General features: G+C 37.0%; 1 protein-coding gene across 11 annotated transcripts in view; it reads left to right on the top strand.

Annotated features, from left to right (window-relative positions):
- Tcf12 (transcription factor 12) overlaps positions 1-23,797 on the top strand; it is a 296,372-nt gene that overhangs the window by 63,848 nt on the left and 208,727 nt on the right. Inside the window, exon 1 of one of the 11 annotated variants that reach the window (XM_031345470.1) lies at positions 20,981-21,002. The exons of the other annotated variants lie outside the window; for them this stretch is intronic. The gene's annotated coding sequence lies outside the window, so the exon portion shown is untranslated. Of the gene's footprint in view, positions 1-20,980; positions 21,003-23,797 lie in introns of those variants that run through there. 11 annotated transcript variants of the gene reach the window in all.

Raw genomic sequence — 23,797 nt, 5'->3', positions numbered from 1 at the left:
TGTAGCCCTGGCTGTCCTGGAACTCACTCTGTAGACCAGGCTAGCCTTGAACTCAGAAATCTGACTGTCTCTGCCTCCCAAGTGCTGAAGATTAAAGATGTGTGCTACCACTGTAAGCTTCTTAAAATCATCTTAACTAAAAAATTTCATTTCAGGGACCAGGAGGATGGCCCAACAATTAAGAGCCTGGGCTGCTCTTTCAGAGGACCTGGTTTAGATTTCCAGCACCCACATGGCACCCACATTCTGTAACTCAAGTTCTAAAAGATCCAACACCCTTACACAGACAAACATGGAGACAAAATACCAGTCATAATGAAATAAGTCATTAAATAATAACTAAGTCATTAAAAACACCAGCAACAAAGTTTTCATTGTCCATCCATATTTATAGTGCATGTGTGCTGGAGTCTGCTAAGGTGTATGTGTGGCAATCAGAGAACCGCTCAGGAGAGTGAGCCACCTCTCTCCTTCCACCCTGTGGGTTCCAGACATCAAACTGAAGATGGCAGACTTAGTAAAAGTGCCTTTACCTGTTAAACCATTTTGTTATTCTGAAATGATCTTAACTTTTAAACTTGTTCCCAAATCATTCTTTTATCTATTTTTGTTTCCACCTTCTTCCCTGTTTGCTCTTCTTCTGCCTCCTCATCATTAAGTTTTATATTGGAATGGAACCCAGGACCTAGCACCTTCTAACAGTGCTTATTTGATCCTTAGGTATCCTGCTCCTGACTTTGTGTTTGTTGTTAACAACACTAAAGTTTAAACCCTTTTATTTCCAAAGTCAGAGTTTGAAATAGATCCAGGAACAATTTTTTTTTAAATAAATTATCTCATTGGTGATTTTGTTTAAAAATTTTTTGATCCATTTATTTTATATGTATGAATATTTTGCCTGCATGTATGTATGTATGTGTATATATATATATATATATATATATATATATATATAGAGAGAGAGAGAGAGAGAGAGAGAGAGAGAGAGAGAGAGAGTATGTTTATGCCAGGTGCCTGGAAAGTTTAGAAGAGGGCATTGGATTTCCTGGAACTGGAAGTAAAATGCTTGTTAGACAGATACCGTGTGACTGCTGGGAGCCAGAGCCCGTTTCTTTGCAAGAGTAACTAATGTTCTTAACTGCTGAGCTGACACTCTAGCCCCAATCCTTATGGTTTCAATTTGAGTCTACCAGTTATAATTATTTTACTGAATGGTCATTCTTAGTTGTCTGTAAAAGGACCATCAAAATAAATACCCACTGATGTACCTTTCTGGTGTTACTATAACTTCTACAAAGGCTGACATATGAAAAGAGAGACATTCTGTAGAACCTTCTAGAATGTTGACGACTTTGGAGTAACAACCTGTAATCATAGAACCTTAACCTTCTTAAGCAAAACATGATCTGATTTTTGTTCATAGTATGATTTGATAATTTCTGTTACATTTGAACCTTGGCTCTTTGTGAAACTGGAGACAGTTTCTTTTCTTTTTCTTTTTTGTTTTTCAATGTTCTGAATTTTCTTTTTCTTTTCTTTTTTTAATTAGATATTTTCTTTATTTACATTTCAAATGATATTCCCTCTCCTGGTTACCCCTCCGAAAACATATCAAAAACAAAAAGCAAACCCTGTTTCCTCCCTGCTCTCCCTGCTCACCAACCCATCCTCTCCCACTTTCTGGTCCTCACATTCCTGGGGCATAAACCTTCACAAGACCAAGGACCTCTTCTCCCATTTTTGACCGACTAGGCCATCCTCTGCTATACATATGCTGCTGGAGACTGTTTATTAATGTTAGGTTATTTACATCTATTTAAGAATACTTGAGTCTTTTTGACAAAGAGAATTGAGTAACTGAAAAGCTAGAGGTTAGATCCTTCTAAGTAGTTATTAGAACATGTACTTTTGTCACCCACTGAATACATCTGTAAAACCAGGACAAAATGGATGAAACAGCTATTTGAGGACTCTACAGAATAAATAAATACCAGGTGGATTGAGAAAGAAGACTAGAATTCAAAGTACCATCAGACTTGTATGTGAACATTTTTTTCTTCCGGTATCCTTGCACATGGACTTAAGTACCATCTGAAACCTAGACAGAAAGTATTGAAAGAAGTCTGCTAGGTGTGCTCAAAAAGCCGTAGAGATAACTCCTAATTTCAGAGCCCTGGCCTTGCCCCGCTTTCTCTCATGGCATTGTCATCAGAAGCTATAGTGGTGGCCTGAAGCCAGAACTATGAGGGATGGGAAGAAGCTTTCCTCTGCAGTTAACATTGTTTCCCCTCGTCTACTTGATCAAGGCAGATGCTGTGTCATATGTAACCAGTTAAGGAATGAAAGCACCAGCATTCTAGTTGGAGAAGTGGGAAGAGACTAGTTCAGAAATTAGGCACTACTGAGGGCACATGTAGGGAGAAACTTAGAAAAGCAGTGCCATCACCTCAGTGAGTGTCATCATGATGTAGACAGCAAACACGGATTTTATAGTGGGTGTTGTACACAGTTCTGACAAACAGCTTTAGATGCTCTGGAAATGAATGGAAAGGTCCGAGTAGTGAAATAGATAAGGGAAGGTATGGGGATATTAGAAATGAAAAGCACTAAGAGGACAACTCACCAGTAGAATGTGAAGAACTTGAAATAAATCAGTAGAAAAATTTCCATCTGAACAGTAGAGAACACATGTTAAAATTGAACAGAGCTTTAAGGAATTGTGGGGCTATAAAATACTGGATATTTTGAAAACAATTGCATAATGAGAAAATACTTGTAGAATTGGATAGCCTACAACCTTACAAATTTAGAGAAAAACATAAAGATACAGATTTAGAGAATCCAAAGTACTTTGTTCAGCTCTGAAGAAATCTATGCCATGTCTTCATATATCTGGAAATAACACAGAAGGAAAATCAGGAAGCTGGAAACAGCCAGAGAAAATTGATACCCTTTTCCCCTAATTATCTTGACTATCACATCAGAACCCGTGGAAATGAGAAGAAGCTAAAGAAATGTTTAGAATATTCAAAGAAAAGCACTGTGTGCAACCAGAGAAATGATTTTTAGATATGAACAAGGGTGATGATTTTTAGAAAGTGATGTAATGATCCAAGTGAAGAACGGTATTCATTGGTCAGCAGACCTGCTCTAAAAGAGAACTAAGTGTGGTCTTTAGCCAGAAGGGAAAATGATTCAAAGGAGATTTGGATGTTAGGAATGAGTGAAGATGAACAGTCATAGACCATTTTCCTCCATGAGGTTTTTTTTTTTAAAAAAAATTTATTTATTTATTTATTTATTTATTTAATGTATATGAGTACACACTGTAGCTGTACAGATAGTTGTAAGCCTTCATCTATTTGTTGGGAATTGACTTTTTAGGACCACTGTTCGCTCTGGTCAACCTCCCCCCCCCCCAAACACCACTTGCTCAATCCTTATTCTCTCTGGCCCTATTATTATTTATTATTATAAATAAGTACACTGTAGCTGTCTTCAGACACACCGGAAGAGGGCATCAGATCTCATTATAGGTGGCTGTGAGCCACCATGTGGTTGCTGGGATTTGAACTCAAGACCTTCAGAAGAGCAGTCGGTGCTTTTACCTGCTGAGCCATCTCAGCAGCCCCTCTATGAGTTCTTTAAAATATCTTTAGCAGTAGTACCAAAAATTGTGAATGGATGCATTATTATATTTGTAACATTTATAGACCATTTGACATGTTGTGAAAAGTTAGTTGTATTTTATAATTCATAGAGCCTCTTTAAAAAAAATTAAAAGGTGTTAGCGCAACAATAAATAAGATGAAATGCTCAACCTGAAGGAAGGCAAGGTAGGGGAAACAAGCAAGCAAAAGAAAGAATAAAATGTCAAGTATAAATTTTTACATAGCAATAAGTTTTAAATGGCATAAGCACACTATTAAGAGTTTTTAAGAATACATCACAGGTGTCCCTACTATTTGCTATTTATTAGAGATATACTTCAAATATTGTAACATAGGCATGATAAAAGTGAAAAGATGAAACATTGACAATTAATAAGTAGACTTGAAATACTCATCATGCAGGGAAATATTGCCAGACAGCAGAATTTAAAAACGTACAAAGCAAAATTTGAGAGCACCTAAAGTTGAAATAAACAATTAAGTAGGGTTTTTGATATCAACACTTTTCTTAGGGACAAGTAGAACCAGAAGACCCAGACCATCAGGGTTATAGAACTCATGGGCAATACTGTTAACCAGCTGGATCTCTTTAACATCTGTAGAATATTTTACCCAGTGTGGTGGTTTGAATATGCTAGGGAAGTGGCGCTGTCAAGAGGTGTGGCCATGTTGGAGTGGAGTGGCCATGTTGAAGGAAGTGTGTCATTGTGGGAGTGAGCTTTCCTCCTAGCTGCCAGATGCCAGTTTTCTTCTGTTTGTTTTTGGAACAAGATGTAGAACTCTCGGCTCTTCCAGAGCCTGCCTGCCTGGAAACTATCATGCTTCCTGCCATGAAGATAGTGTCCTTTATAAGAGTTGCTTTGAGCATGGTGTCAGTTTATAGCAGTAAAACCCTAACTAAGACACCCAACATGAGCAGGATATAAATTCTAAGTACACATGGAATATTTTTGGTGAACCATAGATTTGCTCTCAGTATAAATCTTAACAAATATAGTTGAACCTCATACATTTCTATTAGATTATAATAGAAATAAACTAGTAATTAGGAATGAAAGACAATAGGAAAATTTCTAAGTATTTGTAGTTTTAACAGCAGACTTCTAAATAAGCTATTTGGTCACATACTAAGGCTAATGGGTAATTAAAAGATGTTTTCAACTGATATAGTACATCTGAAATTACACAATCTATTCAAGATCAAAAGGAATTTGGTTATAGTTCTTGCTGATAATAGAATTATAAAAATACCTCAAACTAGTAATCGCCTTTTCATTTCAAGAAACTAAACAAAAGAAGACAGAATAAATCCAAAAATAAAAGAAAAACCGTATGTTCAAAGCAGAAACACTGTAGTCTAAATCAGTGAAAGTTGAAGTTTCTTTTTTATAGGTGAAAAAAATTAAGTTGTAGAAGTATGATAAAAAAGGAAAAAACAAGTACAGCCAGTATTATCAAAGAAACTCCAGGAATCCAAAGGGCAACAAGAAATACAAATCCAAAAACAGTTTTGCATCAATATGACAACTTAGTTCTTTAGACAACAACAAAAAAGGGGGCATAACTTGTTTGTTTACGGCCATACTACTCTGAACATATTTGCTTTCCTCTGATCTTAGAAGCTAAGCAAGGTAGGGCTTTTTTGGCACTTAGAAAAAAGGGATATAACATAATCCTAGATGCCCTATGAAAACTAGAAGAAAGAATAAGCCAAGAAAGCAAGGCTGACATAAAACTTCCTATAGAAGATACATAGTACCCAATTCATATAGGAGACTTAGGGCCCACTGTGCCAGCTTTCCTGAATGCCTTGATACCCCTACTGGGATGATGCCTCTCCCAGAAGGGCTGACACCTAATAACAGAGTTACAAAGAGCTATGATATCCTAAAGGTCTTAGTTTAAAGCAGAACAACAATGAGTGACATTTTAACTCCTGAAGGGTTACAGAGAAGCTCTTCAAACTTTATCTGAAGGAGTTTGTACACTTTAAGATGACATCTAAACTTATAAATTATGTATATCAATAATATTCAAACATATAGTTTACATGCTTGGAGCTGACACTTAAAATTAAGTTGCTGTTTTAAATGTTCCCTGTGAAACAGAGCTGTAATAATTTGATTCCTGCCATTATCCCTTTAAAAGAGCAGGTGTAAGATGCTGGTATTGTGAAACACTCAGTGTTGCTAATGCAGAGGACATTGTGGTATTTCTCCCTAGGGATTCCGTGGAAATAAGCACTTTTGCCTTGCATTGATGAAGATCACTTTGCACGGGTCATTGTTTCTGGCCATTTCTGGATGATTTAGTACACTGTACCTTGTGTAGTAAATCACAACTTCACCTTTGAACTTTGCTAAGGTTATAGTTTTGCCCTAGTTCAGCTAGCCCATTCCATTCATACTATTATGACCATTATGACCATTGAAACTACTTGTGTTAGTTTGTAGGACTCTTTGCATCATGATAATGGCACTCCTTTAATTACAAAAGTTACTCAGCATAGAAAAGGTGTGGTAGACCTTCTAGATTCTCTACTGTCATGACTCCAGAATTGAATTTTGGAATGGTCACAAAATTAAATAATAACAACAAGATCAACAAACCACTCCAATCCTCTAATAGTTTTGTCATTTGCATGTAGTTATCCCCAGAGTGTGTTATTTCTCAGTAATAATTTGGGTAATAATCAGAACAAAAGGTTCATGAAGTAATAGACAACCTTAAAAAAAATATGACCTCTTTTGGTCCATGTCCCCACATTTGTTTCCCCACTCCCACCTTTTTCCTACACTCTTTTCTCCCTCCTTTCCTCTTGTTTATTTGATATTTGCAGTGTTCCTTGTTATTCATTCTAGATGTCAATCTATGTAAAAGGCGGTCATTCCTTAACTTTTGAAGTCTATTAGGACCAGGTCCCAATTTGTGTACCTCCTACACAAAACACCTGTTGACAGCTCCAGATGTCTTTCCCTTCCGCATTCCTATAGCTGCTGCTCAGTCTCCCTGTGTGGAAAAACAGGACAGGTTGGGCTTTCTTCTCTTAGGCAGTCACTTTAAAAAATAAAGACTCATTTCTTGATCTTAACTGATGCCCAAAGGCATTTGTTCTGGAAGGCCATCTTTAAAACATCCTCCCTGAGCCCTGCCCTCCTTCTGTTCCTCGTGTGGAATACAGAGATTGTGCTTGGCACTGACTCCCATATAGCCAGACATTACCTTGATTCTGTAGCAGAAGCACAGTGACTTGCACTGGAAGGGTGCTCATGTAGACAACCTTTTACATTTAAAGAACCACTGGGCTGTGTTTAGATGACTGCAGAGCTGGATAATTTGCATGGAACTTTGTCAGGGATTGACTGGTTCATTATTTGTGCTGCAGATTGTTGTCTCTAGAATAGACTCATACAATTAGAATGAGTATGATGAACTTCATCCTTGACTTTAACTGACACGATTGATTGTACTACTTGATTCTTAGAGGTGTTCTGATTCATCAGTTTACTGGAATTCCCTTAGACTTCTTTATGGACCAAGCATATTATAAGGTGAATTTTGTGTAATTATTAAAAAATCTTGCAATACTTGGATTATTTTGGTTGTTCCACATGGGAACATGGACATAGAAACACAAGGAAAAAACCACATAGGTTTCTTAGGTAGGCCGTACTGTTTGATATTGTTTTGCTGAAGTAGTTTAGGACCTTGGGTGACTTTGGTGAGGACTTCACCTTACTGTTTGGAGTCTTGTCTATACTAGCTAGGCTTCATTACAAAGTAAATAAGCTTAATCCTCTATTTCATTAGTCACACTCATCAGCAAAGTTGATAGAAATAAACTCAACCTTCTCTGTGGTTGGTTATAAGAATCTACTTGATTGAGGGTGTCAGACTTAAAGAAAAATCCACCAGGTGCCTAAGGCAGTGTAGAAACATGGGCTGCACATATGTTGGAGGTAATTTTCAAAGGACCTTTGCATTGCCACTTGAGTACAAGAAGAGGACTGATTGTTTTTGTCTAGATTAGCCTTTCAAGGAGTCTTACTTAGTGAACTTAGTTAGCTTTGGCAAACAGACATACCATACCCTCTGAACAAAGGGCAGGTCTGTTTACTGTTTATTGTCTCTTCCACAGCAAAAGCCCTGTGTGTTTACTGAGAGTTCCAGAAGGCTTCCTAAACTCAGGCTTAAACTCTGTCCTGAGAACCCTGTATGTTTAGACATCATTTATTAGCCCTGGGGTTTTGTAGAGCTGGTAAATGCTAATGTTTTAAGCTATCAGGTGTTTTGCTTTCATCTGTGAGAAAGTGGCAAGCCTACTTTGTTAGCTTATAATTTGGCGCTTCTCAGATTTCTCCTACATCTTGATACTGAGATTATAAGTGCTTCTTGTGGGCATTCCCTATTCCCACAAAAATTGTTTGAGGAACATCAATAAAAATTTCAAAAGTAAGCCAGGTGGTGTTGGCACACACCTTTCTTTCATCCTGGCACTCAGGCAGAGACAGGAAGATTTCTGTTTGAGGTAATCTGCAGAGCCAGTTTCAGTCACCATGTCCAGCTGACAGAACTCTTTGGGTACCTATCAAAAAGGAATGTAGTTGATAGTCTGTTACAAACTGGGTTTTGACAGTCCATTTAAAAAGGAATAAGACTGTTTCAGTGCTTTGATAGCCACTAATGACCAAACATTGATAGTGCTTCAGAATGGTTTTGCTCACATACTCTTGCAACATAAATGTGGCCAATGTATTTTGAACAACAAATTAGTACTTAATTACTTTATTTAGACAAAGGACTTTTTTCCGTTAAAAACTTCTACAACATTTTTTAAAAATCCAATCATATTAAGTATCTTTTTGACATCATATGAAAAGTCTGTATAAGAGAGATATTGTTTTAGAAAAATCTAGTAGCCTATGTGTTTTGGAGATGGGAACCTGCTGGGAGGAACTGAGGCATGTGTGTTGAGTTCATCTTCGTCTTCTAGAGACTTCAATGCATTTCATATGTATAGTTCAGTTTGGCATGAATAGTTGGAATACTGTTTTAAAAGGATACTTTATTTTCCCCATGGAGAATATTCTGAAATAATAAGAGGGTTTCCTCTTTTTTTTTTTTTAATTTGTTGCCTAGTTTCTAAATGTAATTTCTTCAGCTGTTCAGGCTGTTTGCAAAAGACAACAATATGAAGAACCATTATGTCCCCCACTCCCGAAAGCTAATGCAAGCAGCTACATGTATAATATCACACCAAAGTTTTGTTGAATTAAATAAATACATTGTTTAAGTGGTTTATTTTTCTACACAAGCAATTAGGTAAGTATGTTATTTCAGGTGGAAGACTTGGAGACTCTATGTAGGTGGAACAATGGGAAGCTTTTGTTAGTAGTCAAGACCATGGAAGAAGATGATTAAGTAGGTAAGTAGCTAGGGTGGTATGACTTATCTTTGTAAATAAAGGGGAACAACAAACTTATATTTACAACCAAGGGCAGGAAATAAGTGGAGGGGCAAAACATACCTGTAGTTTGTAGAGTCTGTATGTTAATTTCATGTTTAGACTTCTTTCAGTTTCAATGAATTAAACATTTTGAGTGGGAAATTTTTCTTTGCAGTGTCATATGTAACAAAACAGTGTACTAAAAACTGGCTTGGAGGGCCAAGCTGAGGTAAATTTTTATGTTGAAATAGGAAGACTTTAGGTGAGCTGCTAAAGTCCAGCAGGGGTGAATGAGACTAGGAAGTAGGACCTCAACAGTGGCTTAGCCTCCAGATATGGACCCTGGCTTGCTTTCTCCAGTTATGAGGAAGCAGTTTGAATAAGCAGGTTCATAGCAGACTGAAACAAGGATATAAAACTTGTTCTTGGCCAGGCCTGACTCTTGTAGTGATGGAAACCTAGAAGATACGAACTCATATCGGATGAACTGTGCTCATTATGTGACTTTTGACCTGCAGTCATGTCATCTCAGATACTTGGATTAAGATTCATAATATTAGCAAAATTAAAGTTATGAAGTAGCAACAAAATAATTTTATGGTTGAGTCACACAAAATGAGGAATGAGAGTTGCAGCATTAAGGACATTGAGAACCACTGGCTTGGAGCTTTCCTTGTCAGATCATTTGGTTGGTAGAAGGAAATAAATAACATCCTGACTTAATGGGATTTCTTAAGTGAAAGGAGAACAGTTTGCTATTTCTGGCTTGCACAAGTGGGAGTGGAATGAGAAGCTAGGTGGGCTCTCATCTATTTTAGGATATTGAGGTTTTTCTGTCGATATATGAGACATTAAATGTCACTTACATATTAAAACTTTTTGTGTTGCCATATGGAAAGATTAGCTAATATTGTGTGAAATAATTTCAGGTAGTATTTCTACTTTGTGTATCAAGGAGATTATTTAAGTAACATCATCAGTTGGTTCTTATAAAAGTGACATATAAGTATCTTGTTTGGTTCCCTTTAGTGCCAACCCTAAATATTTATTGGGTATTTGATTTGTGTCAAATTCTTATCTATATATTTCATTTAATCTTCTAGAATCGAAAAACGTTGAAATCTGCTAACCAGCCATATTAATCCATTCTCCTTAAGAAATATTGATTGATGATTCTGGCTCATTGGCCACTAGTACTTAGACATATATATTCACAAATCGGCTCCAGCAATGTAAGTTGTCCTGTTAACAAGAGCCAATTGATTTTTGTTTTCAAATCTCTGTTTTTTTGCTTCTTGTTTTGTTTTGTTTTGTTTAGAGACAGGTTATCATTATATAACTCTGGCTGGCCTGGAACTCAATGTGTAAGCCAGTCTGGCTGGTCTTAAACTCACAGAAATCACCTATTTCTGCTTCTCAAGTGCTGGAATTAAAGGTGTGGACCATCACACTCAGTGTGAAGGGTACCTTTTAAGGAATCTGTCGCTCGCTAATTGGCTAGACTGGTTGATCACTTTCAGGGATCTTTCTGCCTTTACTCTGCAGTGCTGGATTAAGGTATGTCGACATGCTTGGGTTTACTTGGATTCTACATGCCCAAACCCATGAACTTGTGCTTGTACAGCAGGTACTTTACTGATTGAGCACCTCCCATTTCCTCTTTTCAGATATCTCACCTGTGCACCTGAGCTGTCTCCTTGCAATTTAAGACTACTGAACCTGTTTTGTTTCAGTCAGCAAAATAATCTTAAACGGGAAATCTTATATCAAGCAACATAATGGGATGTTATTATACTGTAGAATAAAGGATGAGAGAAATGATTAACACCTCAGAGCTTTAAATGTTTAAAATGCACATACATAATTGAAAAAGGAAAGTCTCACCAGCATCAAGAACATTTAATGAAACCTTAAACTGCATTAATCGAAACATGATTTCATTGTCATAGCTGCTTGTGTTCCTTTCATAATCTTAGGCAGAGTGATAAGTTCATTTTCAAACTTTTTAAGATTACTTATCAACTATAGTGTTACAGAAATATGCTGAGGATTCTTACTACTCAAAATTCTATCATAGTAAGAATGGTTGAGAAATTTCAGGATGGTTATAAAGGACAAGTGGAGAGAATATCCAGCCAGACTTTTTATATTATCACTTAAGAGAAAATATAGATTTCTCTGTTGTTTCTTTGGAATACAAGATAGGAAAGCTTTCTTGAGGGATGTGAGTAATAGGACCAGATAACAATTGTGGGTGGGTATTACAGCCATTTATCCTTGCCAGTCATTGTAATGTGAACAGGGGATGTGCCAAACATATATAACATTATTGTCACAAAACTCTTAGTAGTTGCTGGCCAGTGGTGGTGCATGCCTTTAATCCCAGCACTTGGGAGGCAGAGGCAGGCAGATTTCTGAGTTCAAGGCCAGCCTGGTCTACAGAGTGAGTTCTAGGACAGCCAGGGTTACACAGAGAGGAACCCTGTCTCGAAAAACAAAACAAAACAAAACAAAACAAAACAAACAAAAAACCCCTCTTAGTAGTGAGCTTAGCTGGTAGGCAGAATTCACCCAGTGGGGTTAGATAGCATGTCCTCCTCTACTCCATTGAACACTTTTATCTTAGTTAAGAACAAAATACGATGAGTTTCATTAGGAAAAGGTTGTCTGGAAAGGCCCAAAATGACCCGTCACTGAATCCTGGTAGACATCCACCCACTTGGTGTTAGTAGAAATCTTCTACTAATTAGAGAGGGTAATTAACTAATAAGACTTCTGCCAACTTTTTCTCACTAGATTTTCCTTGTGTCTCTGTATTAGCCACTTTTCTCATTGCTGTAATCTTACACCTAACAAAATAACTTAAAGGAAGAGAGGTTTATTTGGCTGACAGTTTGAGCAAGTATAGTTCACCATTGTGGGGAAGACAAGATAATAGTAGTGAGTCTTTGGGTCATCTTGCCATCCACAGTCTGGAATGGACAGGATGTGAGGCTGATCTGAGAAGCCTCAAGGCCTGCCTCTAGTGACTCCCTTCTTTCAGCTAAGTTTTACTTTAAGGTCCACTCTCAGCAGGAATGAAGTACTCATACACCTGAGTCTTGTAGGGCAATGCACCTTATACCACAACATTCCTTAATTGGTAAAGTTATAAGAGTAACCATTTGGATACAGTTTAGTGGAATAAAGAGTCAATACAGGAATAAAATTTGTGTTCAACTTTGCTTTGTATAAGTTTGCTGAATTTCAAGTCTTTAAGATTCATCCAGTATTTCATTATAATAGTTTTATTGTATGTTTGCATTTCCCTGTATGTAATTAATAAAGCATTTTTGTGCCAGTAAAAAATATATATATGTGTGTACATATATATATATATACATACATATATACACACATACATATTTTCATTTGTTTGATAAAATACGCACTTGAAGTATATTTGTTCAATGTTTTGAGATTTCAGAGATGTATGCTTGTCTAATTAGGACCATGTTCATCCTTTCCAAAAGCTTTCTTATACTCTTTTCAGTTAATTTTCCTTAACAAGCCTCTCTTTTATTTTATTTTTTTATTAGATGTTTTCTTTATTTACATGTCATACAATATCTCCTTTCCCAGGTTCCCCTCCAAAAAAAAAAAAAAGAAAAAAGAAAAACAAAACAAAAACAAAAACAAATCCCTGTTCCTCCCCCTCCCACTGCTCATTACTCCACCCTCTCCTGCTTCCTGGCCCTGGTATTGCCCTATACTGGGGCATAGAACTTTCACAGAATCAAGATCCTCTCCTCCCATTGATGACTGACTAGGCCATCCTCTACTATACATATGCTGCTGGAGCCATGAGTCCCACCATGTGTATTCTTTGGTGGTTTAGTCCCTGGGAGCTCTGAGATTACTAGGTTGTTCGTCCTAATAGGCTGCAAGCCCTTCAGCTCCTGGGGTCCTTTCTGTAGCTCCTTCATTGGGGACCCTGTACTCAGTCCAATGGATGGCTCTGAACCTCTACTTCTGTATTAGTTGGGTACTGTCACAGCCTCTCAGGAGACAGCTATATCAGGTTCCTGTCAACCAGCACTTGCTGGCATCCACAATAGTGTCTGGATTTGATGATTGAATATGGGAAGGATTCCCAGGTGGAGCAGTCTTTGGATTGTCCTTCCTTCAGTCTCTGCTCCATAGTTATTAGTCTCTACAACTCCTTCCATGGGTATTTTGTTCCCCATCCTGAAAGAGGTAACCCAATCACAAAAGAACACACATGGTATGCATTCTCTGATAAGTGGATATTAGCCCAGAAGATCGGAATACACAAACTACAATCCACAAACCACAGAAACTCAAGAAGAAGGAAGACCAAAGTGTGGATACTTTGTTCCTTTTTAAAAGGGGGAACAAGCCTCTATTGAAGCCACTCATGTGATTTCTGCCACTGGAAATTAGTTTAGCCTGTCCTAGAAGTGATTTCATGGTAATGGAGTTGTATAGTGCAATCTCTTTTTGGCTTCTTTGATCTTAGAGAGTTATCCAACCATTTGCATATATCTGAAATATTTGACTTTTAGTCCTAAATCACAGTTTTCTATATACCTGTGTTTATCCGTTCATTTCTTGATATAAATTTGTATTTCTTAGAATTTTTTCTATTTATGAATAAACCAGTGTACAATTTTTGTATAAACTTGTTTTGTTTTGTTTGTTTGTTTTTTGAGAAAAGATTCCTTTATGTAACAGGCCTGGCTGTCCTGGAACTTACTTTGTAGACCAGGCTGTCCCTGGTACTCACAGAGATCCATCTGCGTCTGCTTCCCAAGTGCTGGGATTAAAGGTGTATGCCACCACTGCCTCACTCTATGTGTTTTTAGTTTTTTGAATTTTTTTTTTCTTGGGTGAATACTTAGGACTAAAATTGTTGGGTTACACTATAGGCATCTGGATAATATTGTCAGAAAATGGAAAACTACCTTCCAAGTGGTGGTACACTGCACTCCTATAAGAAGTGTTTTGGTGTTGCTTCGCATTGTCTGAAACACTTTGTCAGTCTCTGACAGACTTCCCTATCCCTGTATATTCACAGCTCATTGTGACTTTAGTCACATTTCTCTGGGAAATGATGTTGACCACCTTTCCCTGTACATATTTGTTTTTTATACATGCCTATTTTAAAACTTACTTGTCAATGTATTACTTTGAGGCTTTTTGTAATTTTGGTCATTAAATCCCTGTCAGTTATTTTTCTCCCAGTCTTTGTCTTGCCGTTTCATTACCCTAACAATCCTTTGAAGGTTTTAGTTTTGGTGAAATGATACTACTAAATATTAACTTTTGTGACTAAAGCATCTTCAGTCTTCTCCAAAAGCATGTTTTTGCTTTACTGTGTTGACAAATTTCATAGTTTTAGATTTTTCCATTATGTCTTATAGCCACTTCAAAACTTGAAATACTAGTGTAAAGTCTTAAAAAAGTCTTCTATAAAATGTTCTGTAGTAGGACTGGGAATACAGCACAGTAGAGCACTTTCCTAGCATGTGTTAAGACCCTGAGTTCAATTCCTAGCACAAATTTAAAAACAAAAGCAAAACAAACAAACAAACAACAATAAAGAAACAAACAAGAAAGAAAGTTGTCTAGCTGCTCCAGTGCTGTTTACAGCTGTCAGTTACTCATTGACTGAGTTGAAAATTATTTGATCACTTTTGATTGTGTTTGTGTGTTTTGTGTTTCTTTTTTCCCCTATTTTCCTATTTCACGTTTCAAGTTTATGTCTTGAAATTAGGTTATGTCAGTTCGGCTTTCCTTAAAATATTATTTTGCCTATTTAAGGTGTTTACATTTTCATGTATATATCTACTAAGTAAGCTCATCATTTTCAAAGCAGTTTGATAGAGTTTTAGTTGACTTTTGTTTTATTGTATTTAAAAAAACATTTTTTTTCTCATTAAGGAAAGTGTATTCTGTAACACTCATGGATTGTCTCATGAAGTTTTTTTTTTTTTTTTTTTTTTTTTTTTTTTTTTGGTTTTAGAATTAACATATGGTAAAATTTGTTTCCTTTTAGGTTACAGCATTTTAATATATGTGTTACTCTTACCACACTCAAGATGCCTGTTTGTCTTGCCCTAAATGTACTGGTCTGTTCTCTGATGTTATAATAAGTTTCTCTTTTTGAAATTGTATAATAATAACAGTGTGAATGCCAGCTCTCTATAGCCATATTATCTTTGAGATTTGATTCAGTGTTGTATTATTATATTATAGAATGTGTACTACTATTTCATCTGGCTATTTGGTTATTAGCATTGTATAATACATTTATGTTCTTTGTATTTCTTGGAAAATAGTGATTAGGATGATTATGAATATTTTTGTACATTTTTGTAAGACCATTAGTTTTCATTTCTGTCGGGTAGATTACCTCTTTCCTTCCTTTAGTCATGCTGTATGGCCCATGCTCTCCCTTACTACTTGTTGGGACTACAGTCATGCAAATAAATAAATAAATAAATATTTTTTAAAAAGCAGGATTAAGTTGGAAATCTTCTCTCTCTTCTATACCTATTTATTATCCTTAGGTTTGGTCTTCTCATTGTGTCCTGGATTTCCTGGATGTTTTGGGTTAGGAGCTTTTTTGCTGTTTTGTTTTCTTTGACTGTTGTGTCAATGTTTTCTTTTTTTAAAGATTGATTTATTTATTTTATTTGTATGAGTACATTGTAGCTGTATAGGTGGTTGTGAGCCATCATGTGGCTGCTGGGAATTGAACTCAGGACCTCTGCTGCACCACTGGCTCTGGCTCCGCTCGCTCCAGTGTAATTTACTGTAGCTGTCTTCAGATGCACCAGAAGAGGGCGTCAGATCCATCTCGCTAGCCCGTGTCAATGTTTTCTATGGTATTTCTGCACCTGAGATTCTCGCTTCTATCTCTTGTATTCTGTTGGTGATGCTTGCATCTATGACTTCTGATCTCTTTCATAGGTTTTCTAGCTCCAAGGTTGTCTCCCTTTGTGATTTCTTTATTGTTTCTAGTCCCATTTTTAGACAGGAAGGAACCCGTGCCACTGGGCTGGCGGAGTTCCTGTGTGCCTGGGTCTCTAGTCCCAGTTACTCCCGGTGTTGAGACAGATGTTGTGTCCTCCTCACCTCTGATCCTCTGAACAGTAATTTTTAATTAGTATATGGCACATAATTTGCCAAGAGTGCACATGTGCGCGCGCATATGCGCACACCAAATTTATGGAGATAGGTTGTTGTAGCAGGATCTTAGGAAATATGCCTGTTATTTATCTTAAGGTACTTTCCATTGACATACTTGTTTATTCATTCAGTCCCACCAGTTGCTTAACCTCTTGGGACTCTGTAGTTGTTGGTAGCCTCTGGCTTGCTTGGGCTAGTAAGAGCTAGGAATCTGGGTATTTGCCCTTTAAAAATTTGATTATTTTTGAAGTCTAATAGACTTACTTTTAGACCTAAGTACAGTACTATTGTTACTCATATTCATCAAACATTAATGAACTATTTTATGAAGTCTTAGAAATTAGTTGCTGGTCTTGTATTTTCTTAAAACTTTGTTTTGAAATGTTTGGCTACTTCTGCCAGGTGGCCGGTGAGGCATTGATGTGGCCTTGAGGAACTTGGATAAACTGGTGTGTGGAGAGAAGTGCTAGCCAAAGTACTTGTCAATGATGATTCTGTCATGTTTGAGGTAGGAACTTGGCTAAAGGATTATATGGCTTGAATTTTGGGGGATTGGACCAATTTTCCAGGACTTTCTGACCTGATTTCTCACCATAGCTGGCTGTTAGAGAATATTATCAAGCCGGTTTACAGACTTAACTCAGAAGTTACAAATTAGGAAACATAGCTTACTTTAGTTCTTGGCTTCTGGATAATATGACATAAACACACAACTATCCTTTCTTTACAAGTGAATGTTGTTATACTCTCAGATAGAAACTTATAGTCAGCAGTTGCAGGCAGATTGGAGGTCATCAGGTTTCAAAATACCACAAGACCTCCAGAATCACTCAGGTGAAAGTCAAGCAGCCAGAAACCTAGCAGTAACATGGATATAGCAAGGTCCACAAGTCCTCTAGCTCTAGAGATGAGGAAGGATAAAAGGTGTGAAGTTGAGGTAATTCCTTCCTTCGTCCCCTTCACCGGTCTTTGCTTACAACTAGGCAGTTTCTGGAATAGCCTGGTAATGACATCAAATGGCAGTGTCTTTATGCATGGCCCAGATTTCTTGCCTGATTGAGCTACTTCTGAAAGAGTCAAACCCTATGGCTCTTTCATTCTTTTTTTCTCCCAATAATTCATACTTTAAAATTATTTTCATCCTGATCACAGCCCCTTCTTCCTCTTCTCAGTCCCACTTTACACATTCCTCCCTCTTTTACTCCTCCCCCTATATCCCCTTGTCTTCTCTTCAGAGAAGGGGAAACTTCCCTTGGGTACCACCCCACTCTGGACATCTAGTTCCAGCAGGACTGGGCCCATCTCTTTAGCTGAGACACAACCAGGCAGTCCAGGTAAGAGAAGGGAATCCAGTGGCAGGCAACTGAGTCAGAGACAGTCCCTGCTCCAATTGTTAGGGAATCCACATGAAGACCATGCTGCATATCCGCTACAAATGTATAAGGGGCCTAAGTCCAGCCCCTGCATGTTCTTTGGTTGGTGGTTCAGCCTCTGAGAGGTCCATGGGCCCAGGTTAGTTGACTCTGTAGGTCTTTTTGTGGTGTCTGTGACCCTTCCAGCTAACCATTGGAATTTATCCCCCACTCTTCCACTGACTCCCTGAGCTCCACCTGATGTTTGGCTGTGGGTCTCTGCATCTGTTTCCATTAGCTGCTAGCTAGATAAAGACTCTCAGGAGACAGTTATGCTCCTATCTGAAAGCATAGCAGAGTATCACTAATAGGGATTGGCTCTCTCCCATGGGATGGGTCTCAAGTTGAGGCAGTCATTGGTTAGCTGTTCCCTTAGTTTCTGTTCCATCTTTATCCCTGCACATCTTGTAGGAAGGGCATATTTTAGGTTGAAGGTTTTGTGGGTGGGTTGATGTCCCCCCCCCTTCCACTAGAAGTTTGGTCTGGCTACAGGAGGTGCCACTTCAGTCTCTACATCCCTTGCTGGTAGGAATTTCAGCTAGGGTCACCTCCATAGACTCCTTGTAGCCTCCCTATTTTTCTTTTTAAAAAGTTCTATCTTTTAAGTGTTTGGCACCATAAAAAGACAGTTGTAGAAGTGGGTTCTGTGGGGTGATAGGACAGAAAAAAAAATCCTAGGAAATTAGAAGAGGAAAAGACCCTACTAAAGAATTCAGTGGATTTGTATACAACCCCAGGCTTGCCTGCATGTGACATTAATTATCATGTCAAAGACTTTAAAAAACTGGAGTCAAGGATCAGTCAGATTGCAGACTGGCTCCTGGGAGGGACACTCATAGAATCATGTGCATATCGAAGACATAGTGATCAGATTTTTAACAATCCTAAGCAAAGATTTGGAAACTGAATTGGAGTTGGAGCTAAAAGCTTAATTGGCACTCACATCCTGAATCAAACCAGGTTGACTGCAGAAATAAAGATGTGAGTTTACTATGCAGAGTGTAAGAAGATTCTGTTTCAGAATGTTGCTTAATATACTAATGGAGGATTCCAAAATTTCTTGATACACAAATAAGCTGCATTAGTGTGTTTTTCTGAGGACTATTTTCTTGTTGGGATTAAACAAAGCTAGGGTCACCTCCATAGACTCTTTGTAGCCTCCCTGTTTTTCACTGTGAAGAGAAGAATCTTTAGATTTTGCTTTTCTTATGAGTTGATTGCCTATTTTTTTTTCTTCATCTTACTTTCTGCCACTACAGTTAACCACTGCTTTTTTTTTTTTTTTTTTGGTGAGGGGAACTCCCTTTGTTGAGTTGAGTTGAAGCTAGTATATGTTGCTACCTGTGAAAAGGACTATAATGTGGAGAAGCAGAAGTAAAGCCAATACCTGTGGGTTAACATCAGTTATATGGCTTCATGTTTCAGCTTGCTTTCTGTACTTGTGCACAAGTTCATAAAGTGTGATAACTGATTTAACATTGAATAAGAGCCATCTTTATAGGGGTTTATAAGAATACATTGTAGTTCACAAGGCATTTTCTCATATGTGCTTCTCAATTAGAAATCATAGTACAAAAAATTTGGTAATTTTAGAAGCTCTGTTTTGTAGAGCGTATATGACTTTTTTCAAACCATGCAGGTAATGATAGAATGGTGACTTGAGTCCAGATCCAGAGCCCAAATCCCAGGTCACTGTCACTTGTATGACATATGGAGAATCTCATGGTTTTGAGTTTCACTCTCTGTTGACTAAGATTGATACCAGACAACTTCTATGCATTTATTGGCTGTCTGTTGTTATCTTTTTGGGAGGGTTGTCTCTTAAGACCATTTATGTCTTTTTAAATTTAATTCTAGTGAGTTGTAATAGGTTTTTTCCCCTTGCTTTTTAGTATTGGGGATTAAACCTAGAACTTTGTGCATGCTAGAAAAAAGACTTTACCACTAAGCCACATCTCCAGTCCACAGAAACTGATTAACGTAGTTTTCATAAAATATTCAAACACAAGTCCTTTATGTGAGTCTGTAGATTATCTTTTGAGTTTCTTAATTTTCATAGTGCCCACTTTACCCATTTTTCCTTTTATGCCTTATGTTTTTATTGTATCTCTGAGAGATCTTTAAGTGAAACAGAGGGAAGAAAGAAATAAGCCACCCCATGCTGTCTCCTTTGTGCAGGAGGACTTTGAGGATTTTCTTAGTGAGCCATAGGGTTGGGACAGCTGCTGGACTGTGGTCAGATCTTTTAAGAGGATAGTCAGTTGTTTTTCCTTGGACAAAGAGATAGAAGGATTCTGAACATGACCATTTTTCTTAAACTGTTCAGGTAGTAAAGTCTAATGCAGCAAACAGAAAAGTTTGGAAATTGAAGTCCTCTACAAATATAAAATGTAGTATAAACTAGCCAGGTGTAGTCCCCACACCAGGGAGCCTGAAACCATAGATCACAAACTTGAACTACCTAAGTATGGGGTGTCAGGGTAGGGCACTAGAAGACCATGACAATCCAGTGAGGGTGGGTGGAAGAAAGCAAAGTCATTTTCTTATGATCATGTGAGTCTTGTTAGCAGTTTTGGCTGCTGTAGAAAATTGCTAGGAGCCCATGCTCCGTTTCTTTGGTTCTCTGATACTGTCCTTTTACTTTGCTGTGCTCTTACATTTTTATGAATAAGTTAAGTCAAAGGTAGTTTTAGTTCTGCCACTCCCCATTCTCATGAATATGCAGTTGATTTCCCACATGCCTAGTAACTTGTATAATACACAAATACAGACAAACACAGACACACGTGTGCATACACTTCCCCACCCCCCAGCTCACACAATGCGTTTTAACTAGTTAGGGTAGAAAGCCAGTATTTATTATTGAGGATGGACTTCATTTCTACTGTTACAGATATCTATGTGAATACTGAACTAAATTGTGTAACCTATTAACAGTTAACTACTGTAATTGATATGAAATAAGCCATCCTTAAGATAGCTTGATGGATTTTTAAGGAAAAAACTTTAATTACAATGTGAAATCATCTTTAAAAAGTGATATAACAGTTAAAAGAAAAACAATCAAATAAACAGTTTCCTGTTCTATCTTTATTAAAAAGATTACAAGCTGTAAACTCATGACTCCTATTAGGAAGTTGGGATGGGCTCTGTCAGTAATCATGTGTCTGGGTCCTTTTGCCCTGTTACAGGTCTGGTTTTCAGGATCTTCTGCTTTAGACTTCTAGAGATAAATTATCTGATGGAAAAATCTGCTGTTTATCTCTTTATTCTGACAAGGTATGTTGTTCCTTTAATTAGGAAAAGACAGTAAAACAGAATTTTATGGAAAAAAAGAAAAGAGACAAGTAGGGGTTTATCTAAGAAAAGTATATATTTTTGTTATTTTGTTATCTTTGTTAAGAGATTTAATTTGGGAAAGGGAAAAGGAAAATTGTGGAGATCTGTATTTTTCTTTAGTCTTTGTTCAGATGTATTAGTAGACATGGGAGTAAATTTTCTATTATCTGTGTGCATGTCATGTAGAAGACGTGTGGCTTGGCTTATTTTGGCAACCCTCCTTACCCTTTTCCCCCAACCCCCAATGAAGTAAGTTGTTCTCCAAGTGCTGTGGTTTCTGTAATGGGGTACCTTGCCAAATGTTTAAATGTCAGGTGACTCCATTCCCTTAGCTTTCTGTGCTAACATACAGAACCAGCACTTGACAGACTTTGAAACTTTGAGTGCCACGTTGTCACAAAGATCTAAAAAAAAAGTTTTTGTGCTTGTTAACTTTTTGTTTTTATTAGTATGATTTCTAGGCTAACATTGATGGCTGTTTTCTACATCTAATGCACTAAGTTTGATGCTGTTCGCCTGTGTAAGTGATGATCTAATCAAGAATTCATTACCACATAGTACATAAATAGAGCTTTGGATGTTTGCAAATGAATGAACAAATACATATGAACACGCTTATGTAAAAAGTTCATGGAATAAATTCTGCACTTTTTACATCCACAAGTAACTAATTATTTAAAACCAAGAACACACTAAATAGTTATGTATTTTGTGTCAGTTGAGCAGTTCAAGGCTTTGAATAGACGCAGCCTTGTAGACGTGGCTGTAAGCAGCCTCTTCACAGAAGTCAAGACTACAGAGCAGGAGGATGTCTTTTTAATAACTCAGTACCTGTGGAGAACCAGAAATGTGTAGTTATTCACCCACATTGCCATAGGTATATGACAACGTCTGTGATAGAAAACTATCTTTTTAACAGCAAGTGCTGACCAAGGGTCTCCCCACCAACTTCTGGAAGAGAAGAACCTAATGTTGAGACTATATTAAGTATTCCATTATCCCTAGAATGGAACCTTTATATTTATAAGTAAATACTCTGCAGCAGCTTTCATTCAGTTGAGTAATTTTATGAAGTTTCATGCTGTCAAACAGGTTCTCCCTATAAAAGATTCAGTATTCCTTGTAGCATTACTCTCATCCTGTAAACACTAAAGAGAATCTCACAGACCCTGTGACCACTTTGTCTCAAATGAACCAGTACAATTTAAGGTACATTTCTCCCTTTTCCCCTCCTTTTAGATCTATCACATTTGTTACTTCAAGAAAATTCTACATCTTTCTGTTTCTCATTTTGCCTGTGGATCTATTGATATTCATTCTGAGCAAGCTGTTGTTTCTGCTGTGTAGATAGGACTGGGTTGATTCTTCTGTTACTTCTTTCTAGTCAAGATCAGACTGTGTTCCCTTTTTTTCATTTTTTTTATTGCATTTTGATGAGAAAAGTTACATGATTTCAATTTATCTGAATTTGTTAACATTTAAAAACATATGTTAAGTAAATAGAATTACATCACATTCTTGTTTCCCTTTTGTACTCCAACTCCTCCCAGAGACCCCCCTTCAATACCTATAATATCTTTTTATTGTCATATTCTTTAAAATTTATAAAATTATAACAATAAAAATGAGTATTATAAAAGTTGTTTGATATAAAACAACAATCAATTTAACAGTCTTATGTAGATACTTGTCTACAGCAATACTGAAAATACGTTTTTCTCAATATAAATTTTAAATAACTCTAAACATATTAACTGTATATTTCAAAATAATACATCACTGCTAGTATTTTCCTAAATGAACATAAATATATAAAGTGGGTTTTTTTCTTTGTTCGTTTTATATTTAGTAGAGCTTAAAATCTTGGCTCTTACTGTGGTACAAGCCCAAAATAAGAACAATTTTTAGACATTAGATTCATTCTAATAAGGCTGTACTTCAATGACCCTCACATCACCAAAGGATTTTACCTCTATCGTAGCTAAGCTGAGAGTTGACAGTTCTACTGCGCCATGGAATGAATTGTAAGCACAGTTTTTGGATACAGACTTCCTACTTTATGGTCAAAACTATTTGACTTGAGTGAGTGACTTCATTCTCAGCCCACAGAGAACAGGTTACATTCATTTAAGAAATGGTGTGTGTATTAAGATGGTCTATCCATAAAGTCATTCACCAAGTGTTTCAATGAACAATGGTTCTGCTTGGAGGGTAGCACAGACATTAGGTGAGGGTAAAAATTTGGTACATTGGCTGTGATAACTTGGAAAAGCACTCATCTCAGAGAAAGAGTAACTTATAATGTACTCTTCACACTTGATACAAAAGTTACAAATGTCAAGCAAAGCATTCAGTCTCACTCTTTGATGTTCTCTTACAAACCCCTTCCCAATTTAATTGTCTACATTTCTTTTGGGTATATAAATACTTTTGAAATATGTAAGCTGTTCTAAAAAACATGAAATAAGCAATACTACTGATAGAGAGGTTGAGATAGGAGAAGCAAGATTTCAAGACCCTTTTGTTGTACACAGCCAGATACTGTCACAAACAAACAAGCTGAAAGTGTATATAGATTGTACAATATTGGACCTATTTCTCCAATTACCAAACTAGAGAGAGCATTGGATGACAGTGAACAAACTTCTAATTCCTCATGTTATTAGGTTTCAATTGATTAGGATATGTTGGTAATATTAATTTTCATATTGATATTAAGAAAAAGTAATTGTTAC

Source organism: Mastomys coucha, unplaced genomic scaffold (genome assembly GCF_008632895.1).
Source record: "Mastomys coucha isolate ucsf_1 unplaced genomic scaffold, UCSF_Mcou_1 pScaffold23, whole genome shotgun sequence".
NCBI lineage: Eukaryota > Metazoa > Chordata > Mammalia > Rodentia > Muridae > Mastomys > Mastomys coucha.
Note: the sequence above shows the minus strand (reverse complement) of the source record. Positions and strands in the feature narration are given on the sequence as shown.